Source organism: Ambystoma mexicanum, chromosome 13, assembly GCF_040938575.1.
Source record: "Ambystoma mexicanum isolate Mex_15411 chromosome 13, UKY_AmexF1_1, whole genome shotgun sequence".
NCBI lineage: Eukaryota > Metazoa > Chordata > Amphibia > Caudata > Ambystomatidae > Ambystoma > Ambystoma mexicanum.
In genome coordinates, this window is record NC_090938.1 from 243,980,312 (window position 1) to 243,993,947 (window position 13,636).

Here is a 13,636-nt window from a genome sequence, read left to right on the forward strand (position 1 = left end):
GGAGTAACACTGTGAAATGGGGGGGTATCCAGATGATCCAAGTTGCCCTATCTGTGGCGCCCCAAATGAAAATCTTAGCCATTTTGTACTGTTCTGTCCAGGTTATGTGAAAATAAGAAAAATAACCATCTTGTTAGTTTTAAACCATACAAGCTAGTACAGGCCAGCCATGATCTTTTTATCAATGGCAGAAAATGAATTAACGGGCCTGGGCTTTGTTGTCTTACCTGAAGGCTGCTATGTTTCAAAGAAGACTTTTTATACAAGGTTAAGTAGCTGCATTTTAAGACTATGTTAAATGTGTGTTTTTATTGTTCTATCTTTATGGAATCATTTTAAATGTCATTTTAATGTCAATGGATTAACTCACTCCACGCTGATGGATTATGATTTTACTTCTATTTTGCTTTGCATGGGTTTAATGGATATTTTTATTAGAATAAACATTTACTACTAACATAAATAGTGTCTCTGAAATGTTTAGTAGATAATCGCCTTTTGGTCCCGTTAGCTAAATTAGGGTACACAAGTGCTACAGTTTAAGATGTATTAAGCTGTTTAGATTATCTAAACCTATCATGGATAAAAAGCAATAAATGTGGTTGTACGGTATGGAGAGTTTGGGTCTCATTCCAAGTTTGGAGGCAGCCATGGTGCTATTAGCACCATAGCTGCCTCCAAAACCGGGTCCGGGTCCGGTCTGGCTGAATGGGGACTGTAGGGTATTTTGTGGAGATTTGGGGCCTGACGGTATTTTATTACCGCCGAAAAATAACTTAGCAATAATCACTCCTTGTATTCAGATTGGGCCATGTGCAACAATAATACAGTGGACATGCATTATTTCAGCACCCAGACATACATATTTGGTATGCGTGGTTGGTATGCGTGGTTGGTATGCATGGTTGGTATGCGTGGTTGGTGGTATTTTGGTGAGCATAATTCCCTTGTTTTATTTGTGGCCCCAATGTCCAGAATCCCTTATCTTTGCTTATATTTTTCGTGTAATCACTAGAGAGACCTCAGACCTACATTTTAGGAATACCACATTTTTAGTGTTAGTGTGCCACCATGGGCGATCTCACTGACTTATTTACGACAGAGAGCTATATGTGGTAATTTTGTGGTAATTTCCACTACCTTATATACGGTAGGGAACTATGTTCAGAGAGTCCCTCTTCCCGTTGGCTCATGTACCTCCAACGAGCTATGCTACAAACAATCACTCTCAACTGTCCATACTGAATATGATCATGCACACATCTGTCTTAAAATGACAATTGCATTGTTTAAAAATCTCCCCTCATCATCAGCACTGTATTGGTAAATATAAGACACACCACCCGTCTGCTTTCAAATATTTTTCTGTATTATAAAAGTTGCATTTAAACACGATCTCACTCTTTACAGAAATAAATAAAATAGCACAGTAACAGCATTGTCTGTGATACACTGAAAAGAGAGTGGCGGAGCAAAGAACTCGATTTGCAACATTAACATGTGTTTAAGGCACCGGAATCTCCTTTCCTACTCTGACTGAATATTCTCGTACACACTCAGCTCCCACACTTATGTAATTACCTTATCTGTTCAGCCCGAGTTTTCTTCAGCTGTTCTCTTTCTGAATGTGGCTCCCTTGAAGATTAACCCCAGTGAAAAGGAGCGCCTTTCCTTCTCAAACCGGGGTCATTGCCTGGAACTCTCAGCTTTTTCAGCAGAAATGCTCCAACCAGGAAAAAACAGGTCCTTCTCCTAGCTCTCCAAATCTCCACTGTCCTTCTCTCCTCAAACTCCCCCCAGCAAAACCCTAATCACTGCCTCTAGCATGATACTTGCTATGACGCTGCTCCAATCAGAATCAATCATGCCATCTCCTCCCTCTCTGCACAATGGCTCATTTTTATAGTAATACTTTGTAACCAACTGATTTCCTGTTCTTTCGAGCCCTTTTGCTTCCTGTAGTTATGTGGACAGAGCAGCAGAGAAAACGAAAAAAAAAAAATGAATGTGCGTTTAAAAGTTCACTTTCAGAGTAGGCCTATTTCTGCAGCGGAGACACATTTTTATTAGTGGGTTATGTTAAATTCAATTTTTATTAGTCAGGTTATTTATGAGTAATGTTAGTTATTAATTTTCAAATGTGTCTCTTGCACCATAGGCATTTCAGGTGAAAAATAGTGTGCATTTTTGAATGTGCACGTGTGCTTTTAACTGTAAAAATAGATTTGCATCTTATATGTAAAATCGTTTTTGACTGAATAGCCTGTCTTTCCTTGTTAATCTGGTAACACATATAGCAATGCACCATAGGCATTTGGTGCTGCATCAAAAAAAAAATTGCTACCTGTGCAGTAGTGCTGTACTCTGTGCTGTAACACGCCAAATATCCTTACAGGACTTACCGGGTCATTCCAACCTTGGAGGACCTGGTAAATCCCAATTCAGTAAATCATTCCCCATTCCCATCTGAGCCCCGATAGGGCTCAATGGGAATGGGGAAGGCGCTAATTACAGGCCCACAAATAGTGGGCCCGTTATTAGCGCCCTGGTCCTTTAGCGGGACCCACAAAGGACGTGTGGTCAGACCACACGTGCTTTGCCGCTCCCGCTAAGGGACTTCAGAATTGGGCGGTAAGGGTTTAACGGCACCGCCATCATTACCGGTGACCGTTAAGCCTTACCGCCCAACTCGAAATGAGGCCCTTTGTTTGTTTGTTTATTTTATTTGTAGGGCGCACCGAACCCGGAGGTAACTGGGCACAATAAATACATAAGTCAATTTATAGCTTAGGTTACAGGCACAGGCAAGTTACATATAAGTACATCGAAACAGAGAAAGGTACAAGTTGAACAAAGATAGGGTACATAGTAAGGATAAACAGGTCTAAATATTTTGCATAGTACAGACTGTACAGATTGGAGATAGTAACTGGGCCGGGTGACGAGGGACAGATCAGAAGTCATTATAACAAAGCCAGTTCAAGGTTTTACGCCTGAAGCTAGAGAGGGATTGTCAACTCTGAGATCGATGCGTAGTGCATTCCTGGATTGGGCAGCTTCTACTGGGAAGCTGATTCCTCCAGATTTTTTTAAATTTAAATCTGGGAATTTTAAGGCAGAATGCACTCGTTGTTCTAGAAGGGCGGGTAGAGGTTTTTCTTACAATTCTCTCTGTTAGGTAAGGGGGTGCTGCCGTGTTTAGACACTTGACGGTAAATGTCACTGTTTTGAGCATGAGTCTATCATTTATATTCAGCCAGAGGTTTTATCTTCTGAATTGTGACACATGCTCTCTGTTGGGAATGTTTAAGGCCATACTTAATGCATTGTTTTGTAAGATTTGGAGTTTATCTAAGATGTACTTGTTAGCACCCAGGTAGAGGGCATTGCAGTAATCTAGTTTCAACAATACTAATGTGTTAGCGAGAATAATACAGTTAGCCTTCGATAAGAAAGACCTACAAGCCCTGATTAATTTACATGTGTAAGCAGAGGAGGAAGCCAAGGAGTTTACCTGTTTGCCAAAGGTTAGCGCAGAGTCAAGGGAAAAGCCAAGAGTTTTTACTTCTTTCATGACCTTGATCGGTTTTCCATCTATGTTGAAGGCAGACTAGTTGTTGTTTAATTTTTTTAGGTTGGCAGTACAACCCAAGATCAGGATCTCTGTTTTGTCGTCATTCAGGCATAGGCCATGGGTTGCCATCCATGCCTGATTGAGGAGATAGATTTTATTTACCAAGGCTAAGTCATCGCCATTATTGCCCAAAAGGGGGATGAGGATCTGGGTGTCATCTGCATAGTTAGTGTAGGTGACACCCAGCCTGTCCAATTTGTCGAACAGAGGCTTGGTAAATATGTTGTACATGGTCGGCGAGACACAAGATCCTTGTGGCACGCCGCAAGTAGTCAAGATGGGATCTGCAGATGCCGACGAGGAGAAAACTCTCATCATTCTATTATTTGAGAAAGATTGGACCCCGCAATTGCATCTTCAGAGAAATGGGCAGCCGATGCCAGATGTTTGCACAGCACTTCATGGTCCACCAAATTGAAGGAAGCTGACAGGTCAAAGAGGAGTAGCATGGCCGTTTTTCCATTGTCCTTGAGCTCATGAATTTGGATTTTTAGGTCGATTAATTCCGTTTCCGTGCCATGTTGTGGCCAGAAACCTGATTGGCGGGAGCCTAGAAGGTGGTTATCCTCAAGCTAGGACTGTATTTGCAAATATGCTACTTTGTCGATTATTTTAAGGAGGAAAGGCACTGTGGTAATTGGCCTGTAATTCGTTGGGATGGCAGGATCTAGGGCCTCATTCCGAGTATGGCGGTAAGGGATAGCGGCCACCGCTAACGAGAGCGGTGGCGGTAATCCCTTACCGCCATACTCCGAGTTCCCTTAGCGCCATGGTGCTTTTAACACCTGCTTTTAGCAGGCGTTAAATACCATGGCGCTAAGGGACCTTGATGTTAATTACGCCACCGTAATTTACGGTGGCGTAATTGACGCCTTCCCCACTCCCATTATGCCCTATGGGGCAAGAATGGGAATGGGGAAGGGTAAATGGGGATTGGGGAATTACCGCCCCGCCAACCTTGGAATGGGGCGGTAATTCCGCCAACCACCAAGGCGCTGCCGGTCCGGGTACGGCGTCAACCAAGGCGTTAATAGCACCATTGGTTAGCGCCGTACTCGGAATGAGGCCCCTAGAGTCTGTTTTTTTAGTAATGGTAAGACCCAGGATTCTTTTAAATTACTAGGGACAGTGTTAGTCGCAAAGGAAGCGTTGATAAGTTTGGAGATGAAAGGGCAATGTCTCTCGCTGCCTCTTTGATTATTTGTGCAGGACAGTTGTGACCTTGGCAATTGGACGGTTTTAGAGAGCAGATGATTTTTTCAGTTTCCAGGATGGATATTTTGGTGAATTTAAATGGTTCTAATGTTCTGTTGGTTTCTGACAGGATGTGGCTCGAGGTTGTTTAGGGAGGCTTTTTTGTTTGCTATTTTGTTTTGAAATAAAGTTATTTTGTTAGCTAGGGCATTCTGTATGCTTGTACACCATAGTTTATCCCTAGGGGCATTGTCTATGGGCGGAATTGGGGATTCCATTTCATGTAGTATCACAAATAATTCTTTCGCATTTGAATTTGCTTTTGAGATTCTTTCATTATAAAGCTCATTCTTTGTGCAGATTATTTCCTTTTTGTAGTTTTTGGCGAAGTTGGTTATGATCAATTTGTTTTTATCAGTGGGGGTATGTTGTCAAGTGGACTCTAATTTCCTTTTTTGAAGTCTCAAGTTTTTGCGGTGAGAACCAAGCATTAAGGTGTGCACGCTGTTTGCTTTTGCGTAATTTAAGGGTGCAATGGTGTTTAACGCTTTAGACATGGTGTTAATGTATGCTTCGACCATGAGATTAGGGTCAGAAGTATTTGGGATAGAGTTAAGTGATGGAAGGATGTGAGGGAGTAGACTTTCCGTGGTAATGTAATTTTTACTTCTAGTTGGAAAAGGAGGTACCATGACGTTATTTTTAGGTCGTTGGTTGGGAGTGGCTAATGTGAAGGTGATCAGGTGGTGGTCGGTCCAGTGTTGTGAGGTGACCTTAGTGATGGAGGTTTTGCAGTTTTGGTCTGCTACCCAGTCTAAGGTCCTGCCTTTGTCATGGGTAGGAGAGGATACTCCTTGTGTTAGTCCTTGTTCTCGTAGGATATTAGCTACTGCCTGGGCGTTTTTGTCTGCAGGGTCATTAAAACCAAGGTTGAAGTCACCCAGAAGTAAGATTTGTGAGAACTCTTTGGTGTTGTTGGCTAGGATACTAGATATATCTTCTTTAATGGTGCCGATAGGCCCCGCGGACTATAGAGTAGGTAGATAGTTAGGGTGCGGCAATTAGATATGGTGAGTTTGGCAATAAGCAGTTTGCAGGATTTGATACAAGGCGAAGGTACACGTCTTATGGAGAGGTCAGATTTTGCTATAAGGGCTAAGCCACCTCCTTTGGCATTAGGTCTATCGCCTCTAAATATCTGGTAATTTTCAGGGATTGCTAGCATGAGGGCTGGGCCTGCCGCGTCATGTAGCCATGACTCTGTCAAGGTTCTCATTGGAGATAGTATCTGCTATTTCAGTGGCATGAGCCACTAGTGACCTGGCGTTGATCAGGGCACCGGAGAGAGTAGTCAGATTTTTAAGGTCTTGTGGGCTGTTGTGGAGGGGTTTAGATGGAGAGGTGTTATATTTAGTTTTATGAGGCCGGCAAGGCTTTGTGATCATTATGCTGTGTGAGTTCTCAGTATCGTGAGTAGGTAGGGATTTAGTATAAGAGGTCTTTACAGGCTGTTTCTGGTTAGGTATTATGAGCTTACTACTTGGTGTCTCGTAGAGGCGAGGTAGTCTGGCCCTAAGTCTACAGTTTCTGTCCGCTAGCGGGCAGGGGGTGTAGCTAGTGTAGATCATAGTAGAGGCCATGAGCTGCAGGCTAATTAGTGCTAAGGTCAATGATAGTGAGGGCAGCTGGATGAGCTTCGGGATCATAGTTATTCCCGGGTTCAGTCAACCTGGTTGATTGATAATAGTGGGTTAGAGAGCTGTGAGGGTTAGAGTCCAGGCCGGGAGCCAAATGGGACTACAAAATCAGTGCTATAGGTGAATATTCAGCAACATGTTTGCGCTGGTGATCGATCTAAGCACTATACAGTTGGGCACATGGTTCAAAGGATATGTACATAGTAACTTGACGGGCACAAGGCAAGTTATGCACTGTACAGGTAAATAAAATCATGAGGTTAGAGTACAATATGTTCAATTGGTAGAGTCGTAGGGCGTAGATACAGGTGATAGGTGTGTCCGCCTATCGGTTACGCTTCCAGGAGAGTGTTGGGTGGAGTACACGGGATGGCGGGAGCCGAGTTCCAGCGTCCACGCTGGATCGTTCCCTGACTGCTCTTTGTGGAGGCTATTATTCGCTGTGGCTCAGACTCAGAGAACTTGGATCGTACATACTATTGTGGATCAGACATGTCATGATACAGGGAATGGGTACTCTGGTGGCACGTTTCTAGGATTACTTGTGGCACAAGTAGAGCAGTGTGTTGTGCAAAGGATTGCATGATGTACGGGCCCTGCTAATGTTAAATTGTTTGCAGGATACGCATAGGGTTATGTTGTGACAGGTCGAGAGGCTCACCTGAGATTAGTGGGAGACATTGCAATTTGTAAAGCACTTATCTATAACATAGATTGTCACAATTTGTCCCATGTAATTGCGTTATGCTATAGGAGAGAGGAATTCTGTTTTGACAACCAATTGTCAATTAACATTATTAGGTGGACTAATGTTAGGATGAATTCATGGACTTGAGATCAGTGCTATATTTTGATAGCTGTTTTTCTTGTTTTTGTTTCTCGTTTTTCTCTTTGTATTCCCTTTTTTTGTTATAACCATTGGCTGATATGACGGAATGTATTTTTTGCCTTCTGTAACCCCTTCTCTCTGTGTCTAATACAATCGATATTCATTATTTCCATCAAATGTAAAAATGTAGTTTGCCCAATAATAATTGGAAAAAGATTTTGGTTGTTTATAGATCAACTATGAGCAATTTGAACACTGTTTAAGTTTTGCCTTGAAAAAGACCAGATCGGTCGAAATACATGTTAGCAGCAATTGTTAAGGATTCAACTTTTTTCTTGTAGATAGACATTTGTAGAGGACAATCAATTGTTGAAGTGAAAAGAATGTATCAAGAGATATTGGAGATAATGGGCCTCATTATAAGGCTGGTGCTCCCGTCATTACGGGAGCGCCGATTACGAGCTTACCCATCGCGGGACCCAGATCGCATGCCTGGTAAAATTTGCGCCATGACTGCCACCAGTAACGGGGTCCGGCACCGGTATAGTTCAATGGGGACTTAGCGGTGTAGTCCGACCTTTGCGGGACAGGTAAATGCCATTCCCCATTCCCATTTGAGCCCCTATAGGGTTCAATGGGAATGGGGAGGGCGCTAATAACTGGCTCGCGACTTGTGAGCCCGTTATTAGTGCCCTGGTCCCTTAACGGGTCCCGCCCAGAACGGCTGGTCAGACCTGCCATTGCTGGTGGGACACGCTAAGGGACCTTGTAGTATGCCGGTAAGGGATTACCGGCACCTGTCTCCTTACCGGTGCCCGGTATCCCTTACCGCCCAACTTGGAATGAGGCCCTATGTGTTTTAATGATTTGTGATATAATTGAGATACTTGGTGATTTAGAGAATTGTTTAGGTAATATGTGATGATGTGTTGGTTACATTTTGTGTAAAGTTCAAATTTTGGAATAAAACACAATAAAATTATTATTATTTTTGGGGATGTTGAGTGCTGCTCGTACTCTAGTATTCTGGATGATTTGTAGTTTGTTTATATTCCTGGAGCTGAAACCTGCAAAGAGAGAGTTACAGTAATCAATCCTGGAGAGTGTGAGGGCTCTAGCAAGTGTAATGCAGTTGTCAGTGGTCAAGATGGGCCTGCAAGCATTGATTCGTTTAGCAATGTATGCTTGTTGGATATATTTTGGGGTTATATCTATTACCTCATGGTATTTTTTTTATTATAGTGGTATTTGGTGGTATTGCATAATCCTTGGTAATATATTGTGGTAATTCGTTGGGGTATTTTTATAGTGGTGAGACTAATTTCAGAATATTGCCTAACAATTGTTTTTACCAGGGTCACTAACAACAAACCAAATACAGGACTTGATACACTCTGGATGGATGGCTCATGCCTTTCTGTGGTACCTTATGTACATTACCACGCTACGTCCTTTTGACTGAGTTTCAACAAGTGTAAAGCGTGCAATTGAAATACTGCACATTCATTCATTCTCTCTAAATAAACAGCACACAGCAGCTACTTTACTTTGAGATATTTCTTACTGTGTACCTGTCTCTTTGTGCATATCAAATAAAAGGGACCAAATGCGGAATAAATGTAAAGAAACTAAAAGTTACTTTAGAATCTGTTTTTTATCGTAAAATAGAAATATGCAATTTACACAGAATGACACTTATGCTGGCCACATTGTATTTCACAGAGAAATAGCTTTTAGCACTTTATCAATGCCAAGTCTTGCCAACTTTCCTTGGCATCGTGGAATTTGGCAAAAGAACTACACTTTAAAAAAACACAGTGAGACTTTGCAAAACATAAACGCAGGATTACATGTTAAAAAAAGGCAGCTCCTAAAATGAAATGACCTACTTAATCTCGACTACCTGATCTCGTTTAAAACAGCAGCCCCTCACTTAAATACATTTTATCTAGATATGTTGGCAGTATTTCTGATTCAGTTTGGCATGGAGACCTTCCCCAAATTTACCGCCTGCCTCGCCCAGGGTATTCAGATAAGGACCGCTTCAGCATGAGACAGTCTGCCAGCACTGAATTCCATCTCTAGCCAGCCTTCTAATCCTTTGTCTCCCAGCACGCGAAGCAGAATTAATGGTACTCCCTCTTAAAACCCTTTTTATCAAATCCCCTTGTCACTCAAGGGAAATACCTCCCCTTGAGCAGATCATTCCACTGAAATGGCATGTGATTCAATTGCTGGAGAGCAAAAGATACATCTCTCCTTGAGCTTCCTGCTCTAATACAATGCCCTGTTTTCAGTAGAACAGATCTTCTCATTTTTTAGTTTATCACCCAGTGCAGATTCAGCCTGCACGTTTAATTTCCCATTTCCCGAGCATCATGCACTTTCCCAATCTGCATTCAGCTTATTTCTATTTCATCATGGACTAAATTGCACTAAATGTTATTAAGAGATTCAGTTACATTTTAACTGGGGCTGGGTTAGTATGTTAATTTATGTTAGTATTATATTCAATGCAGCTCAGTTCATTGAAATATCATCCTGAAGCAACGTGCACATTTCAAGCATGTGCTCTGTGCATTGGCATCTATTTAATTCTACCTGAGACTCACACTCTTGAGTCCAGAAATTAGTTTCACCCCCTGGGCCCCTATTGCATTTCAAACCCACGCTAACATGTGCATGCTGAAATGATGAACCTAACTGTTAAAATTCAGAGCCCCTAGTCCTGCACTCCTTCCTTTTTTTACTGCTGGGATATAACCCAAAATCACAACAGGAAAAACAACCACAGATGTTCTAAAATACATGTGCTTCTCCCAACTGAATCGTATCCCTCCTCATCATCATTAAAACCAATATCATCATTTTCATCTTAATGGTGAGTACAGACAACCACATCAAAATAATTAGCATTGGAACCACCAAAATCACCAAACCTCTTTCCACCCAGGTCCCCCAATTGAACCTATCTGCCTCTGTCAGGCCTTAACTGCTCACAGTAATGTTATCTTTATTCAGATTCATTCTAATTGTATGTACGCTTTTATGTTTCATTAAGAATTGAATATCTGGATCAAAAGGAAAAAAGAAATTCTGAAGGAAATCAATGTTCTCCACCTTTCCCTCCCATAAATCGCCATCGACATTAAACAGAGTCAATCCACCCACCGACACCACTGTATCTTTAGGGATAGATATGTAGAACCCATTATGCTGCATCTGTTTCACAATAAACGATCCATGGTTAAGGTGAGTAATCGTGTACTTTGTGATTGATGTACTCACTAATCACCTATCTGTAATCAATCTAGCATGGGCTAACTCCTCAACGTCCGTATTACTTATAATCCCCTACACCCCTTTGACACCCCTTGGTCTGACTTCAATCCGCAAAAAGCATCTGCAGCATTAGTAGTAAATGGCTTGCCTAGACATATATAATTCTGTTCCTTGAACTGTACACAGGTATCCAACTTTGGTATCAGATATACATCAGGTTCCCATGTTTCAAATGCTACTATCTCCGGAGTTACAATCTTAACATATTTGTCATCTTGCCAAAAACCTACATTATGTACCAACTTAGTTTGATAGCTCAACTATGGGGCAATAAATGGAATGCACAGTAGGAAACCTATTACCATTCTCTCCATATTAATGTATAATGGTATTGCACTTCCCATTTCAACTGCAATTCTGTCTTGGATTATCTCCACCTCCTTTTGTGTGATCCGTGCCATCATTTGACAGATGATATCAGATGACAAAAAATACAGTGGTATATGACCTTGAATCAATGCACGCAGATGGTGCGAGTTATGGTTGCTTAGCTTATTATAATGGGGGAATGTGCAGTGGTGTTTGGTTGCACTGTGAAGTATAACATTCTTTTAGGGATTTTTTTTACTGAATGCACGTATATATGTATGGCAGGGAAGGAAAACAAAGGAGCTAAACAAGTGATGTCATCATTGATGTCATCATTGACATTTGAGATGACATCTTTCATGGTCTAGGTGTTAGTGTTAGCAGTGCACAGGGGCGGTGGCAGGGTTGGGGGCTTAGTTTACCATAACTGTCGAATTTCAGGGGTTTTTCAGTTTTAATTTGAAGCATAAAGGGGAGGTGAAGTGTACAGGTTTTTGTTGGGGCAACTTAACCATAACGTCCCCTCAACAAAGTTTTTTTTTGTAGTGAATTTCAATGGTTTTTGGGAGGGCAACTTAACCATAACGTCCCTTCAACAAAGTTTTTTTTTTTACTGAATTTCACAGGTTTTCAGCAGAGCAACTTAACCATACCGTCCCTCTTGCAAAGTTTTTTTCCTAAAGATGATCGGTTTACAGTAGTGCCGCGTAACCAGAATGTAAAGCAATTTCTGACTTATTTAAACACCTTGCGGAGAATACCACTTGACAATATGCTGGTGTACAGCACGGTAACGTGTCCCAGAATCCGTAAACACTTAACAGTAAGATGTTTGTGTCATGGACAATGTGGAAACAGATTTCATATTGATATAGGAACGTCCACCTGCAACATGTGCCTTGCACAGCGCCAACACTTATTGGTCGTTATCCATTAACAATGTAGTGCACATTGCATACGTTCAGCAAAAGTTTAAGTTATCTGAAAATGACATCAGCTAAGGCCATCCATCCTCCCCAAGAAACAACAGCACTACTGTAATGAAGGAGCATGACAAACACTGCCCCAACCTTAGAAATAACAAACGCACAATATTTTTGCACCGGCTACCCACTCCCCCATATCATTATTTGATACGTCTTTCCTAATTGCAGTTCGCAAATGGCATTATTAGCTGTCCTACCAAAAAAGAAAGCCATCTGTTAAAAAAGTAAAGGTTGCGTTAAGAACCACCTTTCACAGTACAGGACATCGACGCAATAAGATTTGACAATAATAGTATAGATGTGCAAACTATTAGCGTGTGCTACGGAAAAATGGGATTTCTGGTTAAACAAAATCCTTTTTCAAGATGGCCACCATCCAAAGGAAAGGCGGTTGTTCCATACATAGCCCCTCTTCGCTTTCCATGACAGCAAAGAAAAAGCAACAGTATGTACCGTGACGCATAACCTGTAAATAAACATACAGCGACGTATAACGTGGTACATTACATTTCGAAATGATACACGTGATTTTAAAAGAAAACGGTTACATTTTAGAATTTGGAAAGTCCTTTTATTTAACAAACAACTGTCAGAGATGAACGGACTAATTGCATTTGCAAATAATTTGTAGCAATGACTCCAAGGGCCAACAGTGAAAAATTTCCAAAACAGACACAAAGATTGCGGAAAATACTACACAAATGTAAGTGGCCAAACATGACATTTTAAAGAAGTATTAGAGTTCACCATGGGGACATAAAATGACACCCTACAAACGCAGATAAACAGCACTCGACGTAAGGGTTAAAAAAAGGACAACTACACAGTGACATGGTAATTCGGTTATGGATGCAGCATGAATGGACAAGCAAGAAAAAAATGACATGTCTTAATGGTACACAAGACCAAAAGAATGTGCAAAATGTAACAAGACCAAAAGAACATTTCAAAGAAAAAGAAATATTGTTCACAAACGGTGACTCTAGTCTTAGCTTGCAAACGCGAACAATCTACACTCTCTGGTATTGGAGGAAAATTACAACTCTGCAAAAATATAATACTTCAGTTACAATTAGTGTACAGTCGTCAACCTTAAACTTACATTATCTTCACAGCCTCCATTATTTGTGGCAAAGTCACACAGCGAACTGTTTGCATCAAAGAATGTTCGTGAACTGATATTTCATGTTCCTTACAAGCGTTTTTAAACTATAACCTTATCAAATAGTATTTTTTTTCACACTTTGATTCCTTGCGTAGCTTTTAAAGTTTCACTTTCGCTCAAGGTCAAAAAACAATAGCCCCTTATCAATTCACTTGAATGTGTGGGACTACTGAGCTTGAAACCAAAAAAGCAAATGAACTGACCTTCACTCAGAAGGCACATACATTCTCACTTTGCAACAACATATGAAAATGCCCATCAAAGACTCCAGGTAGCCAACTCAGATTTGAAAACATAGGACGCCAGTCCGACTTCAATATTAATCTGGAAACATTACAACACAGATGCAGGCATTGCTCGCCGTACATTGAGCACCAACTTCCACTTTACCGTATGAATTCGGTGGCAGGAAATCTGCCCACAACCAACATGCACCCAAGACTGCAGGCCCTCCCCACAACCACCTGAGTGATGTGCGGT